Source organism: Ictidomys tridecemlineatus, chromosome 6 (genome assembly GCF_052094955.1).
Source record: "Ictidomys tridecemlineatus isolate mIctTri1 chromosome 6, mIctTri1.hap1, whole genome shotgun sequence".
Classification (NCBI taxonomy): domain Eukaryota; kingdom Metazoa; phylum Chordata; class Mammalia; order Rodentia; family Sciuridae; genus Ictidomys; species Ictidomys tridecemlineatus.
The window spans coordinates 110,156,831-110,177,566 of NC_135482.1; the positions used below are offsets into that span (position 1 = coordinate 110,156,831).

At 42.5% G+C, this 20,736-nt stretch overlaps 1 long non-coding RNA gene across 1 annotated transcript in view; it reads right to left on the reverse strand.

Annotated features, from left to right (window-relative positions):
* Window positions 1–4,209: 4,209 nt before the first annotated feature.
* The window catches only part of LOC144364989 (uncharacterized), a 28,644-nt gene continuing 12,117 nt past the window's right edge, over window positions 4,210–20,736 (reverse strand). Inside the window, exons 3-5 of the long non-coding RNA XR_013423227.1 lie at window positions 15,419–15,606; window positions 13,790–13,999; window positions 4,210–9,086 (exon numbers count right to left, since the gene is read on the reverse strand). This is a non-coding gene — a long non-coding RNA (uncharacterized LOC144364989). The remainder of the gene's footprint in view (window positions 9,087–13,789; window positions 14,000–15,418; window positions 15,607–20,736) is intronic.

Below are 20,736 nucleotides of genomic sequence, written 5' to 3' on the forward strand. Positions count from 1 at the left end.
GCAGAAGGCAAAGAGGAAGTCCCTTTTCTCTTCTCTACCCACCCCAAGCCAGAGCCCAAGGTTCAAATGCCTCAGGACTAGTCTGCTTCACTCTACCTAATTGGGAACTAGATTTTCATACCACAGATTTTATGACAGAGTTGGAAGGGACCCTTGAGGTCATTAGTACTATCTCTCCTCCCTCTTTATAGGTCAAATTCTAAAGACAAAAAAAACCCCTGAAATTATCATATATCCAAGTAGAAGCAGGACAAGAACTAGAATAAAAATCTCAACTCCCAATTCAGTGTTCTTTGCATCACACCACCCTGCCTCCCAATCTCTGGTAAATTCTAAATTCTTGAATTTTCTTTCATCATTAGGTCTGCTGAGGGGTGGCATATTTTGGGTACTGTAGGCTATCACAGTCATAGTGCACTTGTGATTCCTGAGCACTGCACTTCCTCAGAATGGGTAGCTGAGCTCTTGGAATGAGGGGCAGTTCTCTACTGCAAGCCTCAGCTGGGAGGTACAGGCTGCTGCTTCCTCATCAGAACTCCAGGGGGGCCCACTGCACCCAGCCCAAGGATTCCCCAGGAGGACAAGGCTCTGGCCTTGTGTTCTTTGTTGTTAAGACCATTAGGAAATCGGGAATGGGCTGTCCATGACTAACAAGTGGAATTTACAGTGAGTTTGGCCTCCTGGGGTTTTTGACAGAACAAAGACAATGGATGGCACCAGGCTGGGCACTGCCATTCTTTTACTCTCCTCCATAAATATTGTTTTCAAACCCAGACTGAGTATCTACCACCTTTTCTACACTGCCTATTCAAAAACAGTAGGAATTGGGGCTGAAATTCAGGTAAGCCAGGACAGAGAGTATGTCAGGAATGCTTTCTTCCCGGCTTGACAGGAAGAGGCCTTAGGACAGGAGTGGATGTCTTCCCTAGGGCAGCCCCAAGGACTTCAGGCCCCAAGCCTTCCAAAGTGTGGTCCCCAGATCTACATTATCTTAGGCACTTGCTAGAGGTATAAATTTGGGGGCCCATCCTGGGCTTGCTGTATATATCAGAAACTGGGGTTGGACCCAGACATCCATTTTGATAAGCCCTCCAGTGATCCTGATGAAGCTGGAGTACGGAGTACCATGATCTGGGAAGCGCTGCTGCAGCAATTCCTACTATGACTAGAGTTATGGGTTCACAGAAATTGATACTGAGAAGTGGGGTCCTGAACCTGACCAGTTTAGAAGCCTTTGGAGCTGGTTTCTGGGAGGAGTTCAGAAATGTTTAGAGGTGCAGGCTGGGAAAGCTTTAGCATGTTGTAAGAGAAGCTTAGTAGATGATTCTGGTAGAAGTTCAGAAATCTAGAATGCTGATAGGAATGTAGACTGTACTCATGGAGGGAAATAAGGACTCTATTGGAATTGAACTAGAGGCCATTCTTTACATTCTGGCACAGGAAATTTCAAGGCCACACAGTAGTTAGGAGGGGGCATGGTTATTTATCTTTTAGCCAGGTTTACTATAAGAATCAGGAGCAGAAAGCAGAGCAAAAGGACTGTAAAAAATTTGCTTGTCCAGAAAAATACATATAAAACTGGGCCAAGACAGTTGTGATTACAGCCACTAAACAGATACTAATTACTTTGCTCAAGAGACATAGGAAAAATGGCTTAAAGGCAAGACCATACTCACTGAAAGTCAAGGATGTAGAAAGGAAAATTCCTTTGAGAAAAAATTGTGGGGCATCTTGCTCTCACAGGGGGCCTCAGAAGTTGTTTCACCATGCTCAGCTGCACAGGCTCTCATGATTTCAGGGGGCTCAACTACCGTGCAAGCTGGCAGTAGACATTAAAGTCATCCACATGGTGCTGATTCTGCAATAATGCAGAGTGCTGAGGTTAAGGGGTCATGAAGGCTTCCACTGAGATTTCAGGCAGTGTACCAAGGTCAGAATTCCTGCAGGCTTCCCCTGAGAGGATGATGAATGAAGCTGGGAAATGAAGCCAAAGCTGGAATGAAGACCCCAGGAATTAAAGAGATGCCAGTAATGTGGACTGTCAAGAAAGTCAGGTTAAAAGTCAGCAAGGCCAAAGGGGTGGGATTGCCCAAGCCCTTTGGAGAACATACCTCACCATGTGTCCTACATGCTATATGTGGAGTTATAGGACCTATTTGTCCAGTTAGATTTCTGTATTGTTTTGGTCCCATCCCTTCTATGGTCCTATATTCCTCTCTTTTGGAATGGGAATGTTTACTCTATGCCATTATATACTTAACTTGCTTTTGATTTTAAAGGGGCTTGCAGCCAAGAATTTGCCTTGGGTTTCATGAGACTTTGGACTTGGATTTGGTGTAATGCTGAAACTGTTAAGCCTATGGGACTGTTGGAGATGACCTAAATGCATTTTGCTTTGTGAGATGGACATGAGCTTTGGGGGGCCAGGGGTAGAATATTATGGTTTGATATGAAATATCCCCCCCCAAAAAGTTCCTGCTACAATTCAGGAATATTTAAAGGTGAAATGATTGGATCGTTAATAGCTACAGCCCAATCAGTTTATCCTAATTTGAATGGATTAAATTGTAGGCAAGTGGAACATGACTGAAGGAGGTGGGTCACTGGGGGCATGCCCTGGAAGGGTTTGTCTTCCCTTCAGCCCCTTTCCCTCTCTTTGCTTTCTGGCTACCAAGAATGGAACAGCACTACTCAGCCAAGTTCTTCCACCTACCATGTGCTGCCTCACATTAGGCCCAGGGCCGAAGTTGACCATCAATGGACTGAGACCTTGGAAACCATGAGCCCCAAATAAAATTTTCCTCCGCTAAGTTATTCTTCTCAGGTATTTTGGCCACAGTGATAAAAAGTTGACTAACATATCATGTTACCATAGTGACATCATTCAAACATCTGTATAAATTGTATCAATCATTTAAGTGTTTAAAGAAGTATATTAAATCAATTTTTTTAAAAAAATCCAGACTGATTGGAGTTATTGACTCAACTTTAGTGCTTTGTGGCTGCATGTCGTTTATAGGCTGTTTCATGTCACAAGTGGGGAATACTTCCAGACTTGTGTGAGGCTAAAACTGAGCCAATACACCCTGCTGCTAGCCCCCTCCATCCTCATCCTCCTCCTATTTTTTTGCAGTGCTGGGGGGCCTCCTGCATGCTAGGCAAGTGCTCTGCCAATAAGCCACGCCCCCAGTCCCTCACCATCTTTCTCCTAATCTCTTACTTCTTCTGAAAATGTAGAGCTGTGCTCTACACTATGGAAATTCTGCAATCTTGGGAAGTCACATAAGTTGTTTGGTAAAGCCTCCAAAGTTATTACTATCCAAGGTACATGTATGAAGACACAAATTGGTGTGAATATACTATATATACAACCAGAGATATGAAAAAATGTGCTGTATATGTGTAATAAGAATTCTAATGAATTCTGCTGTTACACATAAATTAAAAAAAACTCCAAAAGTGATGATGAGGGGAGTAGAAGAAAGCTTTGCTCTGTTATTACTTAACTCAAATTGTGTATAAAGATAACAGAATGACAACACACACAAATTCAAGCTGATCACATCATTCCTTAACCTCAATAAGAGTTCAGTACAAAGGATTACATTAGTAATACCGATGTAGTATGAGAAAAATCACAAAACATGGGTCATAAAAAAGCAAAATTATCTGTAAAACTCCAAAAAGCTTTTATCCTAGCCATTTCTGTTTAAATTAGGTATTAAAATATTTTTCTCTGCAAATCCTGACTACACGCCATTCTAACAGATATGGCTGCCAGCACTTCTTCCTTCTCTGTAGTTTTTTAAAAACACACAGAGAGTTAGGCAGTTTGTTTTACCCTGATGTTGTGTTCAAATGGTGAAAACATGTTCCCTGTGGAAATCATACTACAGACATGTTACAGACATGCTACATCATATAGTGGAATGCTTTTCTTCTGGAAATGGTTTTAAGAGCTGCCAATGCAGTGTTCGAAAAAGGACTGTATAGGTTGTTCATACAACCCTGACACCTTGTATGGAGAACACATCTGCACGGATTGGCAGAAAAGCAGTACTTTGGTTTTAAATGCAAACAAATGGACAGCTTAGTCTTAATGTGAAATACAGATTGGACACAACTAACAACATTTTAAATATTGATGAACTTGCTATTCATACAGTAGCTCTTTGTTTTTAGCCCAAATATTTGAGTTGAATCAAATAATTACTTTCTACAAATTTTAATCACAAAATTGAAAGCACTATATCATAATAAAACAATCAAGAAGGAAACACATAACATTCTTCTGAGTCTTTCTTCCTTTTTTGTATACTACATACAGGCTAAGTGAATATTAATCTGAGGAGTCTCCTGGCTCTTGCACAAAACATCAACTGCATTGGCAAAGGAAAAGAAAGCATTACAATAGGAAGAAAACAGTTTTTATTTTATGAACAGTGTAAAAATATTTTTATTTGCCTACAAATGCTCAGCATTTCATTCATTAAGCATTTACCAAATAGATACCCTAAAATATTAATATATGCATATTAATTCCCACTTTTTTGCTAATTCAAATATTTAGATGCATAGTGGCTAAAAAGCAAATGTGCATATTTTATGAAAATCATTTTCACTATAAAATCACTAAGAATTGGGTAAATTATGACAAACACCCCAGATTTTTCAAAAAGTATATTCTAGGAGTTTGCAGGTGTGGCTCAGTGATAAAGCACAGGGTAACATACATGAAGCCCTGGGTTACATCCTCAGCACTACCCAAAAACCAAAAAGCCAAAACACACAAAAAATATATAGCCTGAAAGAAACAATTAGAAAACTACACTTTTAGGGTAAGAATGGAAATAATAGAATACAGCAATGAAACCAGGAGAGAACCAATCTTTACTGAATTGGCATTTTCTCAGTGAGGCCTCTCGATTAATATAAAAATGTCAAGCATATAGATTTTCCTGTTGTGCTTTTTTTTCACATATAACTATATACCTTAATTGTTTGTCTCCTTCCATTAGAATTTAAATTCCTTTGGGTCAAGGATTTTCTCTATTCACAGCAATCTATTCTAGAATAGAGCATGTGTGTAATAAGCACTCAGTATATTGCTGATGATTAATAATTGCTTGATACAAAACCAGATGGAATAAAAAAGTTAGATTTAGAGATAATGCTAGGATGGACCAAAAAAAATTTTTTTCAGTACTAGAGAGTGAACCCAGGTCTTCATGCATGCTAGTCAAACACTCTATTCCTGAGGTACAGCCCCAGCCCAGGAATATTTATTGATCACAGAATACAAGTTGTCCTCCAATGCAAGCATCTTCAGTATTCACATCTACCAATATTACAAATGTATTTACCCTTTGATTCAGTAGTCTCATTTCAGGGGATTCAACCCATAGAAAAACCTCTACATTTCACACATGAACAGTGTTATTCATCACAGCCTTCTTTAGAGCAAATGTTGGAAACAACAATTTCCTCATGAAGCTGTCTGGTTAAATGAAAGATGACTGTCCACTTGTTGAAAAGCAATGGAGTTGACAGAGAAAATAAGAATGAATGAAGGAAGGAAGCCCTTTACGTATTAATCTGGAAAGATCTGTGGCTGGCCCCAATTATTCACCAAGCTGGATCACTGCTGGTCTGTAAAGTCAATGACCAGTATACTGTCAATGCCTGGATCATCATGGCCACTGAGGGTTGGACCCAGAACCCCTCCCCCCACCCAGATCAGCCATTGCCAAGAAAGGGGGATTCTAGCTAATCTCTGGGGACACAGCCCTGTTGCCTGGGTGAACTCAAACCCTGCTCTGCAAGGTTACCTAGAGAGAGACAAACCACAGGGAGTTCTTTGTCTATTACGGTCCAGGCCAACTTAATTAAGAAACTAGGGAAAGATTTTCTCACATGAACCTTTCACAGATGGGAAAACTGAAGACCAGTGAGGAGAAAGTCAAGGGGATCATGAGTAGCAGGGCAATTCAGAGCAGGAATCCCACATCTATTCCTCCATAAGCCCCGCCTGGGCTGGTGCTGAGCTGCTGGACTTGAACTTGTGTATGACCTTCATCCAAGCACCTGCTCTCAGCTGTCAGGTCACATCCCTGAGACCTGCATTCCCTCATTTAACCTTTGCTTAAGACAACACATTATGAAGGAGGCCTGTGCATAATCAGTTCTGTATTCCTAAGCCTCTAGAACAGATCCTGGCACACAGAAAGCACTTACTGTTTATTGAACAAATCAATCTGATCCTCCCAAAAGCTCTTACATTACACACAAAAGATGGAGACACAAAGAATTATTGGGTTTATCCATCCATCCATCCATCCATTCCTCAGGCTCCTGTGTTCTTCCTGTTGCATGTTAGAATACAACCATGAACCCCTGGCATGTTCCCTACCCTCAGAGCTATCACAGCCCAACTTTGGGACAGCATCATACCCATGGGCCATGGTGAGGCTTTAAGCTGGAGCCTCCTCTAGCCCAATATCTAGTACCAGCCCCAGACATAGAGCCAGAGCCAGCCATGGAACCACAGACATCTCTAGCTCCAGAGCTGTACACTTTCTGACACCAAACTATAATGACAATTGGTCTCCAAAAAAGAAGCTAATTCTAGAACTGCCCCAACACTACTGGGTGAGATAGAGCCAGTTCTAGCACTTTTTCAGACATCACCTTTTGTTCCAATTCCACAGCTAGAGCACCAGTGACTCCACAGCACCAGTCCCAGAGATAGGGCCAGCCCAGCACACCTCTCAGTACCAGCCCCTGAGCTACCACCAGGGCAAAATGCAGCACCAGAGGCTTATGGCCTGCTCTTTGACAGCAGGTTTTTTGTTATAATTTTCTTTCATATTCTTTATGATTTATTATGTTTTATTCTTAAAATTTATGCAAACCAAAATTTAGTCTTCAAATCACTTTCAATTGCGCCATTCATGGATATCAACTATATTCAAAAGCTGTGCTGCCATCAGTTCTATCTCCAGCATCAGTTCTGGAAAAATCTCAAAAGCTAGATTCAGCTGCAGAAGCAGTGACAGAACAAAGAGCAACATTTGTCTGTCATTAGATGTGATACCAACTGTCAGTAGTTTCAGAGCCAAAGCCATCAACAACCAAGTCTAGCTGCAAATCAGGACCAGAGCCAGCTCTGCAGCAGCTTCAGAGGACAGCTAGTTCCAGCACAGGATCACCCATCTCCCGTCGAGCTCAAGTCAGCTCTGCTCCTGTCATCCTTGCTAGAGGCAGCGCCACCTATAAGTCTAGAACCAAGTCTAGCACCAGGCATGTTAGCAGCTGTGGTGCTCCAGCCAGCTCTGCACCAACTGTATGGGAGTTCCCCATGCCAGCAGAGTCTGCTTTGGAAAAGAACCCAACACCATGGGAATCCCTGCCTGTCCTTCCATGTGGGGTCCTTTTCCTTTTGCACTTACTAGGTCCATTCAGAGTACAATGACACAAACACAAACATACATGCACTCACACAATAGTGACTTGCTGAAAAGGGTTCAGAAGAGAAAAGGACACTGAGAAGGTGGCAAAGAAATAAGGATGAGGTATTAGGCAGCTCTGCCATGGGGAAGGGTTTTACGCTCTCTTAGCAACAAGTCCAGCAAGGGCATTGCATGACAGGAGGGATATGCCAAGCTCATGGTGGGGGACCACCAGGTTCCCTGAGTCTGATAGGGCCAGGGACAACCCCAGAGCAGCCTCAAGAGGATGGGCTGTGAGGTTCTGGGCTCAGTGATTTGATAAAGTAGGATGAGATTTCCTTTGTGTAGAGGAGCCATTACCTCTCAGGAACTTCAATTTCCTGCTCTACAAATTAGAGTGCTTAAACTGTTAGCAGTTTTTGGTGGCCCCAGTTTTTCATCCATGACCCGTGGCCCACCAATCTCCTTCAAAGATGCTCTGATCTCTGTAGATTCTTCTGAGCAGAGAGCAGCCTAGATCTTAGGGCAATGAGAATCTAGGTCATGCACAGCAAGGAAAAACACTAGACCACTCCTCTTTGAAAATGGGCCCTGCATCATTGCCCTGGTTGGGATGAGTGACTTGGAAACCCAAAGTCCAATCAAGTGTGTCAGAGGGACAAAGGCATCTCTATTGTTCCTCCATCACTCTAGAACTGGAAGATATGATTCCTTTGCCTCCTGATCCTTGGGACCCACAATATAACTGCACCTAGGTGAGGGTTTTACAATGGGTTTCCTGCCTGGGTTCATTGTTAGCATTGGTCACTGGGGGCAGCAGTGCCCACCATGTTCAATGGAGCAAGTGGAACCAGGGAACAGCCCCCAGAGTCATGCTGTGTGCTCTGCACATAATACAAGCACTGTGCCCTAGCACTCACATGGGCAGAGCCTCTGTTGGGCCCGGGTATGGCTCTGGAATTGACCCCCATGGGCCCTACCCTCTAGAAGCTGCCAGTCTTGCAGGTGGAAATGCCCAAAAGTTCAAATCAATTGTATATTAAAAATGCCAAGTATTGTAGTGAAAACATAGCCTGTTGGTTCAGGTAACCCTGGGGTCACTAGGTATGGATCTGAGAGTCTCAGTGAGGTGGCACAATGTGTTTGTGTACAATGATAAAAGGGAGCCATCCTTGCTCAATTCTTGGAGCAATATTCCTGGAAAGGCTCAGCAGTGCTGAGACCAGCAGGCCAAGTAAGTTTGGCCAGGGAGAAGGTAGAAAAAGAGACCAGTGTGGCTGGAGAAAGCCTGGAAAGAGGGAAGAGGGGAAGGGCAGACCCTAGGGCCTAGATACCTCAGGAGTTATTGCTGCAAGACAGCATTCACCTAACTCACTGCTGACATCCACAGACAATAATGATGTCACAGATCCTGGCACCTGATCCAGGCCAGTTCAGCTGATGCCTCTCCCTCCAAGTCTCTCAGAATCCTGTACTGAAGCTCAGCTGAGATGATCAGCCTCCAAAGCTCATTCCTCTGCTATTGGCCGGATCCAGTTTGGCTGAGCCCCAGTGCTTTTGTTTGTGGTCCAGGATACTATAGAATCTTTGTCCCTGGGGTCATCCATAGGGCAGCTCAAAGTATCTTAGCTTGATTCCCTAAAGGGAGGATGAGAGAGAGAGAGAGAGAGAGCCAGACAAAAATCAAACTTCTTGGAAGTGATATCCCATAACCTTTGTCAATATCTGTTCCTTAGCAGCCAGACACCAAGTCTAATCCACCTAGTTGGGAGGGGACTAAAAGCCTTACGTACCAAGAGGCTATGGTCACTGGGAGCCCTGTGGGGTGCACTTGTGGGATGCGCAATTTATGAGGGGAAGCCATTTGAAGATCTATACCAGTCAGGGGGTAATCTCTGAATCTCACTTCAAAGTCCCCATGGTACAGAGTAGGATGTGGCCAAGAGGTGAAGAGACTTTCCTTAGATCTCTGTGTGGGACCCAGATTTGGTTGTGTTACAATCTTTTTTCCCCTCCTCTTCTAGTGATCATCCCCTTTAAAGTTTGTGCATTAGAAACATGTGACTCCAGCCTTAAGGTTTCATGGGTAATACAGGTACTTATAGGCCACATTCACTTGATGACATACTTAGAAGCAGATGCTAAAATGACCCCCAGGGAGCAAGTAGGGAGTCTCAGGAGGCCCTGAGAGGCACAATGACTTGTCCAAGATCACAAAACTAGAAAGAAGAGACCAGGTCTGAACCCAGCTGTGTCCCCAAAGCTGGGCCACTGGGTATACCCAGGCCTGCCTAAGGGATGATAGATCAGGGGTGTGTTGGTGTAATTGTGTCCACTTGTGTATCTTGGGAAGAGCAGAATAGACAGCATTACTGGTGAATTTTGGGAAAATCTTGTGTGAGGAAGAGAATCTGGTAAAGGGACTCATGAAATAACCTTACTTCCTTGACAATGGGAAAACAGAATTTGGGTCCATGGCAGCCAGGCACCCACAGGCAGAACCAGCCCCAGCCAGCTCAATTGTCTGGAGACCATGAAAGAGTGATGATCTTTTGTTGTTTTCCCAGTTGCCAAGGCTCAGGTCTCAGGTATTGAGTAAAGGCTTCGCCTGTGTCTGGAGATGCTAGGTCAGTCCTCTCCCCCGGATGCATCTAGAGATTTTCCTGGAGGAACCCAGAAGTGACAGGGAACAGGCCAAGGTGGGTTGACATAATCCAGCCCAATACTCTGATCACCCCACCCCATACATGGCTCCAGAGGCTCCCCAGGTGTGTGTGTGTGTGTGTGTGTGTGTGTGTGTGTGTGTAAATATGGAAGAAAATACTTTTGGAGCTCTTTTTCACTTCACTGTATGGACATTAGTCATTTTACGGTTTGCTACTGTTTCCACATTAGAATTGTCCCTTCTTGGTTCCATCCAAGGGCAAAAATGAGTCAGTCCAAACACTGAATGTGAATGACAGGGTAGGGACCTTGGAGACAGGCATAGTGGAGAAGCTCATGAACCACCTGGTGCCTGCCCTGTGTTGTGGGGACCCCTTCTTCATACCTGCTTCCTGCATACCTTCCAAAGTTTCATTACCACCCAGCAAGTGCTAAACCTGCTATACAAAAGGTGCACACCACCTCCAAGCCCAGGGGCACTTGCTGTTTCTGGCTGGGTCTTGGGAATGCCATAACAGTTTTCTGAGCCCCAGTGAGCTCTGTGGAAGCTAGGGGTTTAAGAGGAACACCATCCTAGGGTGTTTTGAGGATCAAATAGGATGAGCCCCCCAAGTGCTTGCCCCAGGCCTAGCCCTATGCAATGGGCTGCCTGGGGCTGTGGGCTTCTCTGTGTGACTGTCCCATTCCCCATACAGTAGCACCTTTGCCTCAGGCCTTACTTCTTTGAGGTATCAGGCAAAACAGTTTCCCCAGTTGGAAAGGAGGTTGAAGACTACCTCTGGGAAGGGCCCCAATCTAGATTTAGCTAGATATAGCCAAAAGCAGGGATCCAGGGGTGGATTGAGGGGCCTGAGTTATAGTGAGGTACCTGGGAAGGATCTGGTTGGCTTAATTCATTGCACAAACATATGAAACACCTACTATGTGTAGGCACATTTCTAGACACTGGGCATATCATTCAGGGAACTGGTAGAGGCTTCCCAGCTCTCCTAGGCTTTCATTTCTGTCCAGAAGTCAGCCAGTCCCACTAGGTGTCCTGGCAGATGAGGGGTACAGGATATTAAAGGTGTTACCTTCCTGTCCTCCTCTAGATATGGAATCTTCAGCTAGATTATGAGGAGGATAAACAAGTAAAGAAGTAGTGGGTATTAGATCAGGAGGGAGGGCTCCTGTCTCCAGAGTGGGATACTTGGGAGGCTGGGGGAGAGGGCAGATGAGCAAACCCAGGGTCCCACACTTGTTTGGATTCACACTAGAGAGCTGACATTTGGGGCTTCACCTGCAGGAGGAAGAGACAACTGTAGGTGGGATCCCAGGCACTCAGGGAGAAGCAGAGGGGAGGCTGGTGGCTCAGACCAGGGGCACTCTTGAGGATTTATCCCCACCACAACCCATCCAAGCCAGGCTTGAACAGGATGTGTTGGGAATGGCCTGCCCACACATGGGCTTCACAACTCTGCTCTCTGTGCCCATCTGTACATGGGGCCTTGGAAAGGTCCAGGGGAAGGCCCCTGATTGTTGTCTGCCTGCTTGCCCCTGGTGCTTTCTGCTCCATCCTGCAAACCTGGCTGAACAAATACCCTGAGAATTTCTGTGGTTCCCCAGACCTGGCAAACATAAGCAGCACCTCTACCTCAAGCCTTACTTCTTTGAAGTATCAGGCCTATATGCTACCTGGCTCAGACCTTACTCTAAGACTATAGAAGGACCTGTTTCAGTGAGGCTGAGCCCTATGGTGAGGAGGTTTGGGCTGGGTGACTAAAAACATTTGAGGGGGTCAGTACTTGGCCCCAGCAGGAGGAAGCTCCAGGAGCTGGCTTTTGGTCAGGAACAAGAGCCTGCAGGCAGGGGACCCTAGTCTGGGAAGACATCCTGTTGTGGGGACTAGGGCTTCTCTTGGAGGCAGGGGTCTTCTATGAATGGAAAAGGCTCAGGGAAAGGCAGTCATGTTTGAGATACAGAGCTGTCTCTGTCAGCAGCCTAATTCAATCCTTAGATTTGGGGTAGATCAGAGACAGAGGCCCTGATCTTGAAGAGAAGGAATAATCAGTGCTAATATCAACACTGAAGAAGGGTCAGCTCCAATACCATCCCCAGGGAAAGACCATGAGTCACAGGTCCAGCTACAAAGCAGAGGAAGCTCAGTCCCAGGACATTCCACCTCTGGCAGCACATATTCCAGATGTAGATATGTGGCAGCTGGGGCCACCTCAGTAGAGGTATATCCATCTTCCCTTCTGGCAGCTGATCTTCCAGTCATAGGGGATTTAGAGCTTGCAGGTCCAGAAGCAGCCAAACCATACTTCATGCTCTGGATCATATGGTAATTGGGGCAACATTTATTGAGGTACCGCCCACTCCTCCTGGGACAACGGACCTTTCAGCCAATATAGAACAAGAGCTGTCAGGTTTCCACCTTGGACAGCACGTGGCCCAGCAGCTAAGGATCCTGGGAAGGATGGGGCCACCTCTATGGAGATGTCTTGACATCTTGCTTTGAGGCATCTAATCCTCCAGCCATTGGGAATCTAGAGCTTGCAGGTCCAAAAGTAGTTGAGTCAAACTACATTCCAATTCTGGCAGCACATGGTCCAAATGCTGTGGATCCTGAGACAGCTGGGCCAACTTCTGTTGGGGTAAAGCCCCATACTCCTGGAGCAACAAATCTTCCAGCCAATATGCAACAAGAACTGGTAGATTTATGTGGGGCTGAGTCAGAGCCCATTCCACCTCTGGTAGTACATGGCCCAGCAGCTGAGGATCCTGGGAAATCAGGAGCCATCTCTGTGGAGACACAGCCATCTCTCCTTTTGGCAGCTGATCTTCCAGCTATGGGGGATCTAGAGTTTACAGAAGCAGTCAAGCCAGACCCAATTCCACCTAGGGCAGCACACCTTCTGGCTGTCGTGGATCTAGAGCCTTTTCAGGCACTTCCCTCAGTATCAGTTGCTGATCTTCACTTAGTGCCAGCTCCCCTATCACTTATGTCCTTCCCTTCCCCTGGAAAACTGTCCTGTTTATTTTTTCTTACACTTCTTTTTTCACATGCTAGGAATATCCTTTTAAATATTCTTAATAAAATTTAATTATTTTCTCATTTCAATTTGTATCCTGAATCCTCTCATGTTGCATAACCACCTGCACTGTCTAGCTGCAACCTGAAGCCCAAAGCAGAGTACATGGGTCCTGTGGGGAGGACAAGCAAAGGCCTTCTGGAGGAAATGAGACAGAAACTTTTTTTAGGGGGAAGACACATATCAGGGTAGGTGTCAGCACTCAGGATAGTTAAATATAAGGATCCATGTCAACTGTGTCAAAAAAATCAAGCAGCTAAATGTACTTTTTCCAAGAACTCAAGGCTTTGATAACAACTATAAGCTCATGGAATATCAAATGCCGCTGCATATGTCCTTATAGACTTATGGTTTCAATTTTCACACACACACACACACACACACACACACACACACACACACCAACTCCTCCTTGCCTGGAATCTGCCTCAGAAGAGAATAGGCCTCTAGGCATAAAGATGAATACATAGTTCATGGTTCCCCTTCTGAAGAACACACTCAAAATAAATACAAGTAGTATCAAATCCAGCTCACTTAGGTAGAACCAAAACAAACAAAGAAAAGCTTCAATTTAGCAATGGCATAGCACTGGCCTGTTCTCACCTGGAAACCACTGGCTGTGGCTTCAGTTTGGAAGTGTGGCATTGGGTGTTGGGTCCATGTCCCATGTGTCACTTTTAACAGTAAAATTCTTGTGGATGTAAAAGCGATGCTTTGGGTTGAGCATGGTGGCACATGCCCTGAAATCTCAGCAAGTCGGGAGGTTGAAGCAGGAGGATCTCAATATCAATGCCAGCCTCGGCAACTTAGACTCTGTCTCAAAATAAAAAAGAAAATGACTGGAGGCATAACTCAGCAGTAAAGCACCCAAATTCAATCCCCACTACTGCAAAAAAATTTAAAAGGGTTGGAACTGCAGCTCAATTGTAGAGCACTCCTGACTTCAATCCCGACTACCTCAAAACAAAACAACAAGCAACATGGTGCTTTGTGGGAAGCCCTGACGTAAGATAAAGGAGGTACTAACATATAATTTCTTCTTACCCAAACACTTTTCTTTTCATTAAGAGTTTAAATTCAATAGAAATGGAAAACCTCTCTACATTGGTCAGCATTCAGCACATCAGAGATGGGTATCAATTTGATGTGACCAAAAGGTTACAAACACTAAAAATAAATGGATGTTGACCTCAGTATAAATGTTGCTATTTAAAATAAATCTTCCAGTGATGTATTATTTTCAATGTTTTGGAGTGGACTTTTTTAAAATAAAGATGCATATCACAGTGGAAACAAGTTTCATCATACATATAACTACATACACACTCAACTCATTGGTTATTACAATCACATTCTCACTAGGGGAGAGAGTTTCATCCAAAAGGACCGTCTGAATACAATAGGCAAATTTAAATTAATAAAAAAGACATCTCAAACAGCAAGGAATCCCAAACTATTTTTTATCATACATTTAATCATTCATGGCATCTTTACCTTGCACTGCTTTTTTTTTTAAAAAAAAATCTGTAGTTGTAGATGGAAAGAATGCCTTAGTTTTTGGTTTACTTTTATGTGGTTCTGAAGATCAAACCCAGTGCCTCGCACAATCTAGGCAAGCACTCTGCCACTGAGCTACAGCTCCAGCCCTACTTTTTGGATGCCATTTTGATACAAATCATAACAGTCTTGACACACTCTCTTGAGTAAAAATCAAGGTTCTCACCCACTCTCTCCAAGCTAAACTAAAAAGTCTCCACTATATCAAAAACAAAGGTCCCAATGTTGAACACATCCCAGCCCTGGGAACTTGGTATATCCTAGAAGTTGATGGATTTTACTCAAATAACATACTCCCCCAGTGTGGATATAAATGAGGGATAACTATAATTCAAAAATAAAAATATTTTCCCATTGTTTTCAAAATATTTTTGTGACAAACTCTTTTGCTAAAGATAAAAAGATTCTTTCTCTAAAAGACATTTGGCATGTCAAGGTCCTGTAAAATAATCCAGGCACTCAGCAGGTCAGATCCTCCCTGACCTCAGCTCTCAGGGTCCAGCATCACCTGCTGAGGTGCCTAAGGCTGCCTTAGAGGACCTCAGCTCCCACTGCTAGGTTAATTTTCTAGCAGCAGCATGAGCTGTGCTCACTGGGACCCATTAGAGTCCTTTCAACACATCAAAATGATCAGATTTGCAGCACCTGGAGTCAAACCAAATATTGTGTACTTACAAAGATGATAAGACTAATGATCTGAAATGATCCCCCTTAAGTCAAATTCATTAGGTTGCCACATGAATAGGAAGGTGAGCAGACGTTTATCTTCTAGTCTCCCTTTCTTGCCATTTCATTGTGTTTTTCCCAGCGTGCTGCTTCTGGAGAAAAGCACAATTCATAGACTTGAATTTCGGTCCTCTCACCTGAAGAGCAGATTGGCCAAAGATAGACACAGGAGGGAAAAGGATGAGCCAGAAGAGTTCACAATAATAAACCGAGCAAACCATAGCTGTAGTAAGCAGAGCTAAAGTCCGCCTCAAGCTTTGAATATAACCCTTGCTGCTCTGCCACTGCAGCTTATTTTAAAACTGACATGTTTTTTTCCCTTTCCCCTTCCCCTTCCCTAACTATGGAGGAAGGAAGATTAACCTTCTTCACATCCTAAGATAAGTTATCTGTCCTTTGGCTCACAGACCACAGGAATAAAGTAATCCAGACTTCAGGGTTGATAGTTGCAGATCCAAGAAACAGCTATCTCCTCATGGCTACAAATGAATAATGATTGCCAACAGGGCACAGCTGTAGTGTAGTCTTTGCATCCCCTCTTTAGAAGCCCCCATTGGGATCCTAATTAGAATAAGTTATATTCCACGTATGTGTAATATGTCAAAGCACACTCTACTGTCATGTATATCTAAAAAGAACAAATTTTTAAAAAAGCAAAAAAATAAATAAAAGCCCATTCTTCTCCCCTGACAGAATTATAGGAGCTGAGACAAGAGAAACCTGTGTTTCTCATTTGCTAACAATAAAACTTCTTTCTCTCCAACCACCCTCCTTTGTGTGGGGGTGTGGGGGGTGGTGGGGGTGTGGGGGGTGTGAGGGGTGGGGAGGGTACTAGGGATTGAACCCAAGGATACTCTACCACTGAGTCACATCTCTAGAACTTTTAATTTTTTATTTTGAGACAGAATCTCACTAAGTTCCTAAGGCAGTCCTCCAGTTTGCAATTCTCCTGCCTCAGCCTTCAGAGTCACTGAGATTACAGGTGTGCACCACCACACCAGCTTTTCCCTTTTTATCAAAACCTCATTATTGGATAGTTGTGTGGGACAAGGATGGAGATTTCATTATAAAAAATGACTTCGTCCAGAAAAAAGGAAATACCTGCTACTTAAGTAAAATTCTTATGTTCACTTAATAACCATTTAATTACAGCAATGGGGGGACAGTTAATGAGAACATCAGAGCCATTAATAAGCTGAATTTAGTCAAGGAATGAGTTAGATACTATTTATTTTTCAAGTTATTCATTTGCATAAAAACATACAGAATAGGAAAATCCAGATACAAATTAGTGGTTGCCAAATTTTCAGGGGAGGGAAGAGAATGAGAAGGAAGTTCTTAATAGGTACAGGGTATATTTTGAGACCATAACCATGTTCAGGAATTACACAGCAGTTATGGTTGCATAACATTGTGAATATACTAAAATACACTAAATTGTCTATTTTTAAATGGTTAAAATTGTGATACTTTATCTCAATATAAAATTTTAAAAACTGAGAAGAAGCACTGAAGACACTGCCAACATTATGAACCGATATTTTGGTAAATCGCTTAGCTCACAACTTAATATACATACTGTGCCCTTAAAAATCTCTTTCCTGTCCCACATACTTCTGTGGTAGTTTTTCCACTAACAGGAATTTCAGAAAATTCAACCAATTTCACTCAATTTCATAGGACCAGCAATGCACAAACTCAGGTCCTTGAGTGATCAACAGTGCATTAGGGTTCACACTATTTCCTGCTATTTCAGTAATTACCACATAAGCAAAATGAATCTGGCCATGCCCCTCTATAGAGATAGCCCCAAACAAATAAGGAAGTGCCATTCACCAGGCTCTGCAGAGCCGGAAAGAGCTTCCACATTTGGTGCATGAGGGCTTCCTCTTATTACGTTTAATAAGGGCCACATGTCACAATGGCTGAACATATTTATAAATAATAATCTTTCTTGGAAAAAAAACTATTGTCCAGAGACTGGTAACAAAATTAAACTGTAAACTATAGACAATAAGTTACTGAAGAAATCTTAGGTATTCAAATATACTAAGCAACTAGGGCTCACTCCAGCAGAATTACAGCAAACTGTGTGAAGATAAGATTTCCTTGGGAATTTTTGGAAGACAGTACAGTTTTGAATTTGTGCTACCTACAGTGATTTAAAAAAAAAAATCTTCTAACACTTCTTTTAACAACCTCTCTATACTTCCAAATCCAAAATCGCTCAATGCATTCACAGCAATCACCTGGCACCCAGACTCTAAGCCTGATAGAAAGAAACAGATTCCAGCAATGTATGACCATGGCAGTTGTGATGAAGACTAGGGATTATCAGAGCTCATTGTTTCCTTTGCTGTCACAAGTACTTCACTTTTTCATACTGTTGTTCAAAATGTAACCGCTCAATTCCACCCCCACCCCCTTTTTAAAATGTTTGTTGTGGATGGAACTTTATTTATTTATATGTGGTGCTGAGAATTGAACCCAGTGCCTTACACATGCCAGAAAAGTGATGAAAAACTGTCTCTGATAGTTGGTGGTTATGGGTGTGTTTTGAAAGTCCAATAAGAAATTGGAAATAAGAGAGTAGCTAAACTAATACTCTTTCATTAATTTAACAAAATGTCTCCATTTACTGATCTAACCAACATTCATTTAACATCTACTACATACAATGATACAGAAGCAGTAATAAGCAATTGGGACTCCTAAGGAGTTCACACATTAGCAGTGGGTTGATAAAAATTACTTAATTTGGCTTTGGAAGAAACACATTAGGATCCTCAGATCCTAATAACATGCCTCACACAAACTGGATATGGAGAGCCAAAAGTGAACTCTGATAGCAATAACACACTCATTCTCTCCCTCCCCAGCCTCCAGGATTTTTTCTTTTTTCTAAATAGCAGGTACAGGTTGTTCAACATCTGACCCTAACCATAAGCCACAGATTAGAAACTATCAGTAGGTTTTAACATAAAGTTACTTTGCAAGGTAATGAATCTTTTATAAATTGACTATAGAAAGTGATTTTATCTCTGGGATTGGGATTATATCTCCAAGGATAGAAAGTAAGCAAAATGCTACTAAGAGTTCCTAAAACCACTAACCGGGTCTCTGAGGCCTGCCCATCTTAGCCCCCAGATCTACTCCTTCTAGAGGAAGTGAACCCATCCACCTTTTCTCCTATATTGAATGTAGTATTTTTAAAACCATCAGTCCATTTGGTCATGATCTATGGCCCACCATGAACACCAACTGGTGTGTTCAAAGGATGTCCATGGTAAGCGAAATAAGGGGTGAATGAGGGACTAAACCCACACAAGAACACTTTGGGGATTGCACCCACTAGGGAGCCAAGGAATCAGGGACAGGGAGATTTCCTCAGGACTGGACTGGTCAATCAGCTTTTAAAATCAACCCTGAGCAGGACTGAACTTGAACTCCATGTAGAGACGCCTGGGCATACCCAGGTGTAAGGCAGTCTATAGGGAGAGTTAGGGACACAGGCTCCAAATTGGACTGTCTGGCTTTCGATCCTGACTTCCCACTTAACAGCAATGGCAACCCCTGTGTGATTTCATCTTCTCATGTGTAGCTAGAAGAAGAGAACAGCGCCTATCTCACAGGACTAATCAGAGAATGAGATCGAAGTTAAAGGGTTCAGCCCAATGGCTAGCTCACAACAAACACCCGAGTGAACACATGCACCTCTATCTACTCTTTTCAGGGATTCCCTGAATGACCAGTAAGTTCCTAAACTGAAATATTAACATGACAACTACTACTATTTGGCTGGACACTAATTATTGGACCACAAACATCCCTATGAAAGAGTAGTATTATCCTCATTTAGAGTTGAAAACTCATCTAAACTCACCAGTAAATAAACAGAAGAGCAATAAAAATTTGATCACATAACAGTCAAGTGTGCATTATCTCATCAACCTACAAAAACTTAAAGATATTTTCAAAATATGCTTCAAATCCATCTCTACTTGAAAGCAATTGTTCCCAAATCCCCCAACCTCCTCCTAGTAAATCAGCATAATTATTTATAAAACCAGAAAAATCTGACAAATTCTGATAAACTATCGAAAACATTAACTACTTTTTCTTAACAGAATAAGACACAAAATAACTTGGAAAATAATTGAAACCACTTTAATTAAATGGTTTTAAAAGTTCAAAAGTACTTCAGACCCATGGTAAACCAAGTGGTTCCTCTTTGACTGTTTTGATCCTACAGAAGAATCCACATATTCCAATTGGCCTGTATAACATTTCCTATGTTACCAAGTGTGAAACAAAATTGGCAAGAAATAACAATAAACTCCAAATATCAACTCAGCTAGCTCTTATGCTATTTAGGAAAACTTGCCTTCACTTAATTGCTCTAAAAGAAGACATAACCAAATTTATACTAAGTGTGTCATAATACCTGATTTCATAGACCATCTTTTATAACTCTCATATTGAGCTGCATAAATATTCTATTTATTCAAATTTATACCTCCAAATACTTAACAGCTTCAAGGAAAACGAGGATAAAAACATATCATCTAAGTCAAAACTGTTTCCATCAAATGAACTGATTATAGATTTTCCTGAAACAGGTCTCCGAGTAATTGTTAACCATTAAAGTTTAAAGGGCATGCTTGACTTGAGGAAGAAGCAGTAATAGGCTAAGCTGAGCAAGATACTTTTACTTTACTTCCTATTTACTTTGCCAGACATTACATAATCTTGTAGTCCTGTTGGTAAACACAAACAGGATAGTGTAATAAAACATGTAAACTGAAGCAGAAGAGCATCTAAAGTACCTCAAGAGTTTATTGTAATTTTAATAGCCTGAAACTCCAAGTATCAAAAGAAGAAAGGATTACCACCAAACTGTGAAATTAAAATATATATACAGGTGGCTTAAAGGCTGCTACTAGGTGCATACCATCATCCCTGACAATTACTATCAGGTAGATTCAAAGTACAATGATATAAATCAAATAACTGGCTTGGAGTACAACGTTTATGACAATGAATACATCTGGAGAGACTGTGAAGGTGTGATGTTTCTAATAACCTTCATCAGGCCAGCAACAGGCAGTCAAGTTGTGGCAAGATAGGACCCAGGCACAGAGCCTTTTCTCATTTCAATAGGGAGACCTCCTACAGGGGGTTGAGGGGCAGGCTGCCCAAACCAAAGTCTTCTTGAAAGATGAATTTTAAATTTGAAAGAAAAAAGAAATGGAAGATTACAATAGCAG